Genomic DNA, 13,806 nt, shown 5'->3' on the forward strand with positions numbered 1-13,806 from the left:
GACATGAGACTACAAACTCCTCTTTTTGAGAACCCGTTTTTGTTTCCTTTGGCTAGAAATCCAGAATAAGACTTGCTGCATCATATGGTAGTTCTATTTCTATTTTTTTGAGGAATGTCCATACTGTTTTACATAGTGGCTGGCACCAATTTACGTTCCCACCAATAGGGTATATGGGTTCTCTTCACATCCTTACCAACACTTATTATCTCACCTTTTTGATGACAGCCAATCTAACAAGGGGGGGATAGTGTCTCACTGTGGCTTTGTTGTGCATCTCCTTGAGGATTAGTGCTGTTGAGGACTTTTTCATGTACCTGTTGACCAGTTGTATGTATTCTTTGGAAAAAAATGTCTATTCAGATGTTCTGTCTGTTAATCAGATTATTTTTGGATTGAGTTATATAAATTCTTCATTATTTTGGATATTAACCACTTGATCAAATAGATTGGTTTGCAAATAATTTCTCCCATTCTGTGGGCTGCCTTTTCATTTTGTTGATTATTTCTTTTACTGTACAAAATCGTTTTAATTTGATATAGTCTCACTTATTAATTTTTGCCTTCATTGCTTGTGCTTTTATTGTCATATCCAAAAAATTGCTGCCAAGACCAATCTCAAGAAGCATTTCCCTCTGCTTTTTTCTTCTAAGAGTTTTACAGATTCAGGTCTCATATTTAAATCCTTAATCTATTTCATGTTAACTTTTGTGAGTGCTGTGAGATTAACCTGAAAACAAAAACATTAAAGGAGTCGATCAGTATTGGAAAACAATAGCAGGATGATCATGCTCTGCTAGTTCTGAAAATGAAGTATTAAATTGCAAAAATTGAAATAACATGGTATTCATGCAGACATAATAAACAGCACAAAAAATGGAGAGTTCATAAATAGGCTTATGACATGCTAATTTTTAAAATAAAGATAATATTAAAAACCACTAACCAATAATAAATAATTCAGTAAATGGTTTAGGATCTTGTTTTTGCATCTGGAGAAAAAATAGAATGCTGATTTCATATATATGTATATATATATATACACATATTTTATATATATGACATGTAAATATATACTTATACACAGATAAAAGTAATGTCCTGATGGGTAAAAGAACTAGAAAAATAGTAGAATAACCTACAAAGTAATATTTTATGACCTTCAGAAGCAAGTCACATAGTCCAAGCATCATGAAGAGAAAGACTGCCAGATATGATTACATAACATTTAAGAAACTCATGTCCAACACAGTATAACATTAAAATCTTCAAAACTCAACAATGTAATGTAAGAAATATTTGCAATACATAAAAGATAAACAACTAAAGTCCTTCAAATTAAAATCTCCAATATCAATCTCACTATGATTGACAAGCCATGCTATAAGAAATTTTGCAAAGATTATAAAGTAGAAAACAACATTATAATATAGTGAGTAAATATATGAAAGGATGATCAATGTCACTAATAATCATGAGTAGAAGATATTTTTCACCACGAGACAGTCAAGAACAAAGAAGTATGATTCACAGGAAGGAATATGGATGCACATTCCTAGATGCTGTAGGTGAGAAAAGTTTACTTTATTGGGACTGGGCAGTGTCTGTAATTGTGCATTGCCTATGCCTCACCAGCCCTATTCAATAATGCTCACTGAAACGTTTAAAAATGGTGAAGTGTTAACAACTTAATTGTTGATCAGCAACAGAGAGGTGATATATACCTCATGAAGCATCCACACCAGTCATTAGAAAGAATAAAGTAGATACACACGCACACTGATGTCCTGAGTATCTTAAGTGATTAGAAGGCAAATGATGAAAAGCAGATTGTCTTACCTGTATTTATGAATAAGCTCATAGAAACGCATCATCAGGGGAATGGGAAGATAGTTACCAGAGGACTGGCAGTGTTAAAGTCGGAGGTGGCAAGAGGAGTGAGAATACGAAGCCAGAATACTCCCTGAACTGTATAGTTCTTGTGCAATTCTATACCCATCAGGATCTAGAAACATCAGTTGTATTTGACAAACGTCATTTGGATTTTGGTTTGGGGCACAGAAGCTCAGTTGTAGTAGACTGAAGAATGAGTGAAAAGCAAGTAATTGGAGTGAATGAATGGGAACTTTCTTTAAAGAAGTCTATCTGTGAAGGCAATGATGGCCAAAATAGGGCAGTGAATAGTAGATAATATGATTTTTTAAAGCAAGTAGTTACAATGTTTGATCCACGCTTGTTTTGATTGTGTTTGCTGCTAAAAATGTAGGTATTCGGAAAAGGTTTATCATTATTATATATGCTCTAATTTAAACAAACTAAAAGTTCGTTTCAGTTATTAAAAAGAATGAAAACAGAATAGAAAACACAGCTGCACAAGATTTAGGAGGGGTTGTGGTGTTTCTTACTCCACCACCTCCAGCCCCAGAACAACAGAGCCACACACAAAGTAGCCCTGTTTACTGCCTGACTTTTAAATGCCTCATTTTTCTGACAGGCACTATCAATCTTTGCTTTTAACTGTGATCCTGGCTTCAATATCTCTATTTCAAAGGAGATTAAGCATCTTAACAGCAGTGATTTCTCCAGAAAGAGTGGGAAGGATGACACTGAATAAAGGATATTACTCTGTTGAATGAACAATTCCTGAGCCTTTGAGATGCACAGGCTGAATGCTGTGCTGTGTTTATGAAATTCTCTCTAGATCCCTAATTATTCTCCTCTCTGCTCACAGATGTTTCTTGCTATTTGATGTGAGCTTTGAGAATGAAAGGGATCACTTATAGAGTAATGAGATTACCTCACATCAAACTTATTTGGAAGAAGAACAGTTTAGTTCAGGCTAAAGTATTTTTGTTTGTTTTTTGTTTTGTTTTGTTGTTGTTGTTGTTTTTGGCTGTTCTTGTTGCTTCAAGATATGATCTTTACTTCTGAAGACCAACAGATAAGCCCCTCTTTGCAAATGAATGAAACTGGAACCGCAAGGTCAAAAGTAGAGGGATGTGAATAAGCCAAGGTTTTATATTTTGAGTTGTTGATTTAATATGACTAGTTTGGGTATGTGTTTTCCAATTTGCAATGCATTATGTATGACTTGGATAGTTGTTAGGAGCATGCATTGTTCAGAAGCAATAACTGGTAACAATGCAACAGACTGAGAATAATTAGTTACAAGTTCTCTTTGTATGTACTGGGTTTTCTCCTTGCCACATGAAGCTGTTTAGATGTTAACCACAGATTTATACATAATGCACCATAGAGAATAGTTTGGCTGCATTTTCCCCTGCTATTCTCTGCGGCATATTTTTACTAATACACATAGGTTTAGCTTTTACTGTTCGCAGGCTGGGAAAGTCAGAGCTCCACACTCAAAAGTGAAGATGGAAATGCTGATTTTTTTTTTCCTCCTCTTGGGAGTAACCCTCTGGCCTCCAGGCAGTTCTTTTAAAAATAGCTTCTGTCTGCCTTGTGCCATTATTATCACAGATACAATTCCCATCTTGACTGTCCGGAACTGAAATCAGTCTTCTGTATTCAAGAGCAGTTCATCTGTGCTGGGGTTGCTTTTATATAAGTCACTGTGGTATATGTCAGCTTCGTGGCTGGTGTTCCCATAAAGTTTTTACGTTGGGTTCCTAATATAAAGTATGGAAAAAAGCAGGGAATAAAACATATCTCTTATTCTAGAGAGAACCGATCATCCCAGACCTGCTGCCACATAGAGTAAAATCCAGAAAGAAGGTTATTTCCTTTGTCCACAAAATGTAAATAACTCATGGGGTCTTTGTATGAGTTGCACTTGGGCTTAAGATGACTCACTATTTGGCCAAAGATAATAAAGAAAAGCATCTGAGACTGCGGGCTTTCTACTAACAAAGAAGAAAAGGTTCAGTGAAAGTAGGCTTGTCCATAAAAGAAGCCCAGGTACTTTCTGAAATGACACAATAGGATAAATAAAAAATAAATACATATCATTTTTTAATATTACATTTTTTCTACAACCTATAGTCATAAATTTTCCATCAGTGCAATACTGACTCTAGAATATAAATAGAAAATGAAATCTACTTTCATTTTTAAGATTATTTATTTATTCATGAAAGATACACAGAGAGAAAGAGAGAGAGAGAGAGAGAGAGGCAGAGACACAGGCAGAGGGAGAAGCAGGCTCCATGCAGGGAGCCCGACGTGGGACTCGATCCCAGGTCTCCAGGATCAGGCCCTGGGCGGAAGGCGGCGCTAAACACAGAGCCACCCAGGGTTCCCTTCTATTTTCATTTTTAACAAATGTATATAATGAAGATGAAAGTAATTATTATTTTTAAAGTAATTATTAATAATTAATATGTATTATATAATTATATTTTAGCCATATTCATACTATTATATATGCAATTATGTATTATATTACTCATATTTGTATCATAATTAATATTAATAATTAAAATTATGTATAAAGATAGTGTATTATTTGTTATAAATATGATGGCTTGGGTCACAGCAGTATTAGTCAATAAAATTACATCAGAAAGGTAACAAAAAAAATTGTTTAGATTCTTTCTCCTAAGTTTTAGATTTAAACTACAGACAGACCTTCAACAATCATTCAAGCAGCAAGGTTACATTATCTGTGTACCTTGTGAGGAACAGAATAGCTGTGGTTACAGAACCTTTATCTTTTATTATACTAGCTCGATGTTTTTGAAGCTGGTTGTTTTACCCACACTTAGAGCTAAATATCATTGCCAGAAGAGAATAATGCCAATGAACTAAGGAAAATCATGGATGTCAACAAAAGTCTCCAGTTGGGCTTTAGACTCCTGATGGCATCATTCCTTCACTTAAAGATCTTTCTTAGATTGAGTGGCATTCATGGCCATGAGGAGGACTTCTACCACTGCCATTCATCAATTTATCTATTCACGTTGTTATCTTTTATTGAGTATCTGAAAGCCATGTTTTCTTACTGCCTCAGTTAATTTGGGGCTTTAATGTTTCATTTTTGTGTTAATTGTATTCATTCTAATTTATTATATTTTCAGTTTGATTCTCCTTTTTCTTTGTTATTTGTTAACATCTCAAATTTTTTTTTATTTTTTTTTATTTTTATTTTTTTGAGTAGCAAGGGGTTAGGTTTTTTTTAAATTTTTATTTATTTATGATAGAGAGAGAGAGAGAAAGAGAGAGAGAGAGGGAGGCAGAGACACAGGCAGAGGGAGAAGCGGGCTCCATGCACCGGGAGCCCGACGTGGGATTCGATCCAGGGTCTCCAGGATCGCGCCCTGGGCCAAAGGCAGGCGCCAAATCGCTGCGCCACCCAGGGATCCCCTCAAATTTTTTTTTTTAATTCTCTCTTTGTGCCATGTCTAAGCTCAAGAGTACAGACATGGGCCGCCTGTGTGGCTCAGTTGGTTAAGTGTCTGCCTTCAGCTCAGGTCATGATCATAGGGTCCCATGTCATCATCAGGCTCCCTTCTCAGTGGAGATTCTGCTTCTCCCTCTCCCTCTGCCCATCTTCCCACTCTTGTGCTCTCTCTCAAATAAATAAAGTAAAATCTTAAAAAAAAAAAAAAAAGAGTACAGACACAATGGGTGTCTCCATCATTTGAGAAGTTACCAGTGTAGTAGAGGGGGCAGACATGAAGCAAATACTTACCAAAATTCATAACAACACCATAAATGCTATGAAAGAAAGTTACAATTAAACAGAATTATAGATCAGTGGTAATCTGTTCTAGTGGAACAAGTCACCTTTAAGTTGTGATAAGAAGGATGTGCAAGAATTGATTAGGAAATGGGGAGGAGAACAGTAGGATCAAGGGATTACCCTCTTCTGAGGGTCTGGGTTGGGAGGCAGAATGTCCCATTCAAAGAACTGGAAGGTTAGTGAACCTAGGCTCTCATAGGGCCCTAGTAGGGAAAGAACATGGCAGGAGATTAGGCAACAGGGAGAGCAGGAAGCGCCTTCTGAGTCAGCATATGAGTTTGTTTTTGTTTTCCTTTCTAGGAGTGATGAGGAGCTTAGTAAGCATAAATATATATTAGTCTACCCACCTCAGTGGCAAGTCTATCACTTCATCAATCTGATTCATACTCTGCAACTGGATTTCATAAGACCATTTCTACTTTCTTGTGGATTTTTAGTGAGTTACTTTAGGCAACGGACATTTTACTCAAGCCTTCCCAGCACTTTTGTTTAATTATTTTGCTACCACTTTAAATTTTTAAATATTTCTTTCTAAAAATTTAATCTCATTGAAGGTGTCCTGGATAAAAATTTTCTATTTATTCCTTTATATGCTTCACAGGACTTATTTGTGATTTTATAATCAGAATAGATTCCTTTTTAATCAGTATTCTCTTTTGAAATACTCTTTCTGTGTATTATTCCAGAGATCTAAACTATGAAATAAAACCATGAAATAATTTTATTTCCCCTCACAATTTTGAAAAAATCTAGTTCCCTAAAAGTCTGGGCATCAGCTCTATTAAAGTAATGTAATAATTCATCTGGGATTTCCCTTTTTTCTTTTTTTGAAAATCAATCAGGTAAGTGTTTGGTTAGCAACTGTCTTTAAAATAGGCTTATTTGCAAGGAAGACTCTGGAAATCTCTTCCCAATATCAGAGAAGATTTAGCCTAATAAATTAGAAATCCTCTTGATTTATAGATTCCTCTTGTTAATTTTTTTATACTTAAAGGTCTGCTCTTGTTCATTTGTTAGTATATATATATATGTATATATATATATACACATATATATGTATATATATGTGTGTGTGTGTGTGTGTGTAATATGTGCAAAACACTAAATGTGGATATTCTTCATAAGAAGGGTTTTTGTTGTTGTTGTTGTTGTTGTTTTTGTTTTTATCTAAGCACTTTTCTTTTGGTGACAGAGTGTGATCTCACAGAATGGTTTTAGGAAGCAATTCCACCTATCAATTTTTTAGAAAGATTTACTGTTCTTTTTTTTAAGATTTTATTCATTTATTCATGAGACATGAGAAAGGCAGAGACATAGGCAGAGGGAGAAGCAGGCTCCCTGCAGGGAGCCCGATGTGGGACTTGATCCCAGGATCCTGGGATCACACCCTGAGCCTAAGGCACATTCTCAACCACTGAGCCACACAGGCGTCCCAATTTACTGTTATTTCTTTCTTGAATGTCTATTGGAATTCAACAAGAGAGCCATCTGTATCTGGGGTTTTCTTTGCTGCAAAGTATTTGCTTATGAATTCATATTTAATAGATATAGCAGATCTGTCTCCTCCCAAGTGACTTTGAGTCCTGTGTGTCTTTTAACCAATTTGGCCATATCATCTAAGTTTGAACCTGGCAACACAAAGTTGGACACACTACTTATCTTTTTAATATTTGTAAACTCTGTAGTGCTATAGTACTGTCACTTCCCTCATTATCAGTATTAGAACTTTGTGTCTTCCCCTTTTTTCCTGACCAAGTCTGACTTAAAACATTGATTCTGCTGAACTCAAAAAAAATGAGCTTTTGGTTCTACTGATTTCCTCTAATGTTTTTCTCTTTTCTATTTATTTATGGTCTTACACGGCTTCCGTTTCTTTATTTATTTGGGGTTTAATTTGCTCTTCTTTTCTAGTTTATTACAGTGCAAGCTGAGATCATTCATTTGAGTCAAATTCTTTCTAATATAAGCATTTCAGTGCTATATGTTTTCTTCTACGTACTATTTAACTGTAATTCATAAATTTTGATAAGTTGTACTTCATTTGATTCAGCTCAATATAGTTTCTCGTTTCCCTTTTCTTATTTTACCAAGAATTATTTAGAAATGTGATATTTAGCTTCCAGGTACTTGAAGATTTCTGTTATTAATTTCCTGTATAAACCTATTATGATAAAGTAAACTACTCTGTATGATTTAAATTATTTTGAAATTCTTAAGTCATGCTCTATGTATCAGAATGAGTCTATTTTGTTACATTATCTGGGTGTGCCTGTGAAGAATGCATATTTTGCTGTTGTCAGGAGAGGGTTCAAAATACCACTTAGGTCAAGTTACTGTTCTTCCAAGTATTCGTATTTAACTACTGATTTTCTGTCTCCTTGTTTTATTAGTTACTGATGGAGAAGCACTGAATTCTTCAACTATAATTGTGAATATCTCTATTTCTTCTATTTGCTTCTGTTGGTTCTTGCTTCATGTATTCCAACGCTTTGTTATTAGAAGCATTAAGTGTTTAGGAATGTCATGTTCACTTGGCAAATTGACTTATCATTATAAAATGACCTACTTCTCACTGCTCTGGAATTTACTTAGTCTGATATTAATGTAGTGACTCAAATTTTTGTGATTATATAGTCCACATTTTTACAATATTTTACCTTTCATTTGTTGGTATTTTCATAACAAAAGTAGGTTTCTTATAGCAGCACATATTTGAGTCTCAATGTTTTATCCATCTGAAAATCTCTTTTAATCAAATATCTATATGATTTATAAGCAATTAGTATCAATTTAAACCTATCATCTTACTCCATTTGTTCTCCTTTTTTCCCCTACTTTTCAACTGAGTATTTGTCATGATTCTATTTTATTTCCTTTCTTGACTTCTTAGATAAAACATCTAGTTGACTGTTGTTAGCAGCCGCTCTGCAGATTATGGCATTAATTTTTAATTTGCCATAATTTCCCTTTAATTAATGCTATATCATTTCGCATACAGCATAAGAACCTTGCAACAGGAGCACTGGATGGCAGTTAGTCATCTGACCCTTGTTTTGTGCTCAGTCATGATCTCAAGGTTGTAAGATTGAGCCCCGCATCAGGCACCACATTCAGCATGAAGTCTGCTTAGGTGTCTCTGTCTCCCTCTACCCTTCCCCCCACTCATTTGCAATCTCTTTCTCAAATAAATAAATACATCTTTAAAGAAAAAAAAAAAAACTTGCAATAGCATTGGCCCAATGTTCCCATCCTGGACTCTGTGATATAATTATTTTAAAATTTACTTCCACATAGCTTGTAAACTACATGGTATGAAGTTATTTCTACATTTAAAAATAAATTATTTTAAGGGACTTTAAAAATAATTACTTTTAAAATATTATATAGTTACCAATATTGCTACCAATTGCTATGCAATCTGTTCCTTCTGTAGATTTCTATTCCTAACCAGTATCACTACCCTTCTGCTTATACAGCTTTGACATTTCCTTTATGCAAGTCTGCTGGGGCCAGCGTCTTTTAGCTTTCATGTGTCTGAAAACATCTCTACTTGCCATTGTTGTCAAAAGATATTTTTGTTGGGTATAGAATAATAAGTTAACAGGTTTTTTCCCCTCCCCTTTCAGTTCTTTAAAGATGTGGCTTCACTGCATTCAAGATTATATATATATATATATTTTTTTTCTTTTTTTGATGAGAAGTTTTCTGTCATTTTTATCTCTGTCTCTCTGTATGGAATGTTTCTTTCCTCTCTGGCTGCCTTTGAAATTTTCTCTTAACTCCTGCCTTCTGGACTGAATGCCTGTGTCTCTTCATGATTCGTATATTGAGGCCCTAACACTCTGATGTGATGGTATTTTGATGTGGGATCTTTGTGAGGTAACTAGGTTTAGATGGAATCATGAGAATAGGGTCTCCATAATGGGATTACCATCCTTATAAGACGAGGAAAGGAGACCAGATCTTACCATAAGAGGACACAATGAGTAGGTAGTCAAACAGAGGGCCTCACTGGGACACACTTTGATCTTGGACTTCCAGTCTCCAGAACTCTTAGAAATAAATATCTCTTGCTTAAGCCCTGCAGACTGTGGTATTCTGTCATAGCAGCCCTAATGGATTCAGACAACTTGTTATAAGCAACATGATAGGATGGTTCTTAGTGCAGATTTCTTTATGTTCCTCATGCCTCAAATTCATTGAATTTCTTGAAAATTTGGTTTACAGTTTATATCAAATTTAGAAAATTACTGGCCATTATTTACTCAAACATGTTTTTTCCATATCCTTTCTATCTCTTCTCCTTCAGAAACAATAGTTACACGTTTAATGCAATTTTACTACTGGTACAATACTCTTGTTACTACTCTACTCAATATCCCTTGAATTACATTTTTATTGTATTTTTTTAAGATTTTATTTATTCATGAGAGACACACAGAGAGGCAGAGACACAGGCAGAGGGCGAAGCAGGCTCCCTGTAGGGAGCCTGATGTGGGAGTCATACCCAGGACCCCAGGATCACGACCAAGCTGAAGATAGACACTCAGCCCCTGAGCCACCCAGGTGCCTCAACAACATTTTTCATGTAACCTTATGAAATATGACATATTTCTGCCCATACATGAGCCCCACTAATGATTCTCCCATTCTGACAGTCTTTTCCTTGGCCTCCAATAGTTTCTTTGGATTCATGAATAGATCATTACTCAGCTGAAGATAATCTCTTCACATCTCTGGGGCTTCTTCTCACTCTGTGCATCTCCTTATTCTCTGGTGTTCTACCTTATAACTCTACCTCCCTTTGCCTCTCCCAACTCCTCACACTCCATTTGCTCAACCCAGGGAAATGTCAGGTTCTGCATATAGCCCAGAACCTCTCCCCAGGTAGTAAGTTGGGACAATCATTGGGCTTAAGGGCTTACCTTGTTTATTTTTCCTTTCTTCAAGATCATAATGTAAAAACACTGTGTAGCTTAATGAGAAATAAACTAAAAGGCAGATGTAATTATCTGTGAAATTTTTCTCAAAAAACATTGGGAGTTTCAGCTGCTCCTTCATTCAAATAATCTTGAGGACTACTGAAACATATCACCCTGAATGACTGTACATTCAGGACTGTTCCCTATCTTCCTTAGTAATCTTTTATTTAGGTTTTACTTAATATGGAAATAAGTTTAACATATAATTCAATTCAAAAACATATATTGAACAACTGCTAAGTACTGAGAGTACACAAATTAACAAGTTCAATCTATGTTCCTAAAAAGCTTGCATTCAAGAAGTAGAGACAAATACAAAAGCAAAGAATTTCAATATAATATATTTTCTCCTATTAGAGAGGTTAAAAAAATTGTGTCATAGGACCACAGAGATGAAGCTATATCTAAATTATGTTCCACATAATAGGTAGAAAAGAGTCTGATGAAGAGGGGCCGAGTTGCTCAAAATGTGAATAGCAGACATCTCAACAAGAATTCAGAATTCTCCAAAACATTGCAGCATAAGACAACATGGTATTATAGCAGTTAGGTAGTGTCAGAGAATATAGGACAGGTTAAGAAGCAGCATTAGATTTCCTGGAGAGATTGGTAAGGGCTTTGGGAATTCTGCTACATCATAGAATCAAAAAATCTACAACTTTAGCATATATAGTTAAGAAACTGACCTTTTGGGATCCCTGGGTGGCGCAGCGGTTTGGCGCCTGCCTTTGGCCCAGGGCGCGATCCTGGAGACCCGGGATCGAGTCCCACGTCGGGCTCCCGGTGCATGGAGCCTGCTTCTCCCTCTGCCTGTGTCTCTGCCTCTCTCTCTCTCCCTCTGTGTGACTATCATAAATAAATAAAAGAATAAAAATTTCTAAAGAAAAAAAAAGAAACTGACCTTTTAAGGAAACTTCCTAAGATCATGGTCATATATAGAATGTACTTTCTGTTGAACAATATTGCATAGTTATATTACTTAACTGGAATTCACAAAATAAAAACTTTTTTTGTGAATTATGGGCAAGATATGGTTTTAAGAGAGATTCAGTTTGAACAGGAAGCACTGGACCAGTAAATTGATTATGTGATAAGCCTTTTTTTAAAAGATTTTATTTATTCATGAGAGACACACAGAGAGAGGCAGAGATGTAGACAGAGGGAGAAGCAGGCTCCCTGTAGGGAGCCTGATGCAATACTCAATCTCGGGACCCTGGGATCATGACCTGAGCCAAAGGCACATGCTCAACCACTGAGCCACCCAGGTGCCTCTGAGATTTTTTTTTTAAAGATAAAGGATTAGAAAAAAAATCAAAAAAAAAAAAGATAAAAGATTAGAATGTAAAAAAAAAACAAAAACAAAAAACGAACATGTTTACAACTATGTAGACACAGCCTTCATTCTCCAAACCAAATAAAATAACAAGATGTGGAAAGACTTCAAATTGGTAATAAAATATAAGCAAATGCTACTGTTCTAATTTGTCTCAAATCTATGAAGAATAACAACATGTATGTGACTAATTACTAGATCAATTATAATAAAACGTTGGTTGCAAAGGCTAAAATATATGATTACTGAAAATTAGAAGCAGATAGGTCAGATAGAAAGCTTACAGAAAAAAAATGTAGCATTCCCAAGGACATATAAGAAACATACAAAAGTGATTGAAAATAATTTTAATTAGAAGCTCACTGTCATCAGATTAGTGACCAGAAATAAGTACTAATATTATCCTTAGCCTTTTATCTGTACAGATTTTTATATCAGTCTTAGTTTATAAACATGAGATTTATTAGACAATGTAAAGCTATTCCACTAAGAGCAACATATTACAAATCATCATAGGCACATACTTTGCTGTACACATACTTGATATAATTAAATGTAAAAATGCAATTCTTTTCTCTGAATACTTCTGTACATAAAAATTGTGGAAAATATAATTGAAGTATTCAAAATAGTCTTATCATAAAGGAGCTTATTTTTGAAAACACAAGGAATCTATATTTTTAAGAGTGTAACAATACATGAATGTCACATAAGAAAATGAATTTATTAGGGAAAACTATCAAAAGGAAGTAGATAAGTGTTTTATTCAAATGACTAGAGCATATGAAAGAACCAGAACAAAATAAAGACCTTAGAGAGATTAGGATAGAACATCCTAGGACCCAGGCTTGTAGATTTAGTTCAGGGAACTAAGACCACAGCCATTTGTATGCACCAGGGTGAAGGAGATTTTCTTACTCTTACAATTTTTTGCTTTATTGGCATGAACGGAGCTCTGATCCCACTGGCTACTGCAAAAATGATGGATATCAGTCTAGAAAGATAAGTTCAGTGTGGCCGGCATGGATGGTGGGCTTGGGGAAAGAGAGCATTGCACACTCCAAGCTTATTCCTGATAACTTTCTATAAATTGAATTATTTTTTTAAAAAAATTCTACATTACTTGTGTTAACTGTACTCCAATTAAAAAATTAAAAGAGCTTGCAGCATTAATATTTGCTATTGAAAGGAATTCAATGGTACAGCCTTCCAAAGCATGAAAACTAACATTATAAATGGTGATTCATGTTAATAAAGTTTTATTAAGTCAGCAGAAAGAGAAATGCATCATCCCTTATAAGTAACGTTTCTGTTATGTATGTCCCTGCTTGTGAATTACCTGGAGAAAAAGATAAAATAAAAGTATAGTGAGCTAAGCTTTTCTTTAAAATATTTATCTATAAAAAACGTCTGATTCTATACTTCTCATTATTAGCATACAAAATATTCTATTTTACAAAAATAAATTGAGAAGTCAAGAATTGAGCAATTCTGGCAAGAGTTTTATCTCTGATGAGCCGTAGAGTAGTTATTTGAAATGAAAGCATATGATAGAAGATATATATTTCTGAAGTATTCGGGACGATCCTAAACATGTGGAAATCCTACACATAGCAAACCAGTGCTGGCAGGGACTATGATAAGCCTATATCTAAGTAAACAGATGCACATGGAACCAGAATTCTGTTCTACAGAGTAGGTGGCTACAGCCCAGAGAACTTGAAAGAAAAGATGTGAAAGCTTCCTTTATTTTGAGCTGCTGCTATGTTTCTCTCCAAACTAAAAAT

This window comes from Nyctereutes procyonoides, unplaced genomic scaffold (genome assembly GCF_905146905.1).
Source record: "Nyctereutes procyonoides isolate TBG_1078 unplaced genomic scaffold, NYPRO_anot_genome, whole genome shotgun sequence".
Taxonomy (NCBI): domain Eukaryota; kingdom Metazoa; phylum Chordata; class Mammalia; order Carnivora; family Canidae; genus Nyctereutes; species Nyctereutes procyonoides.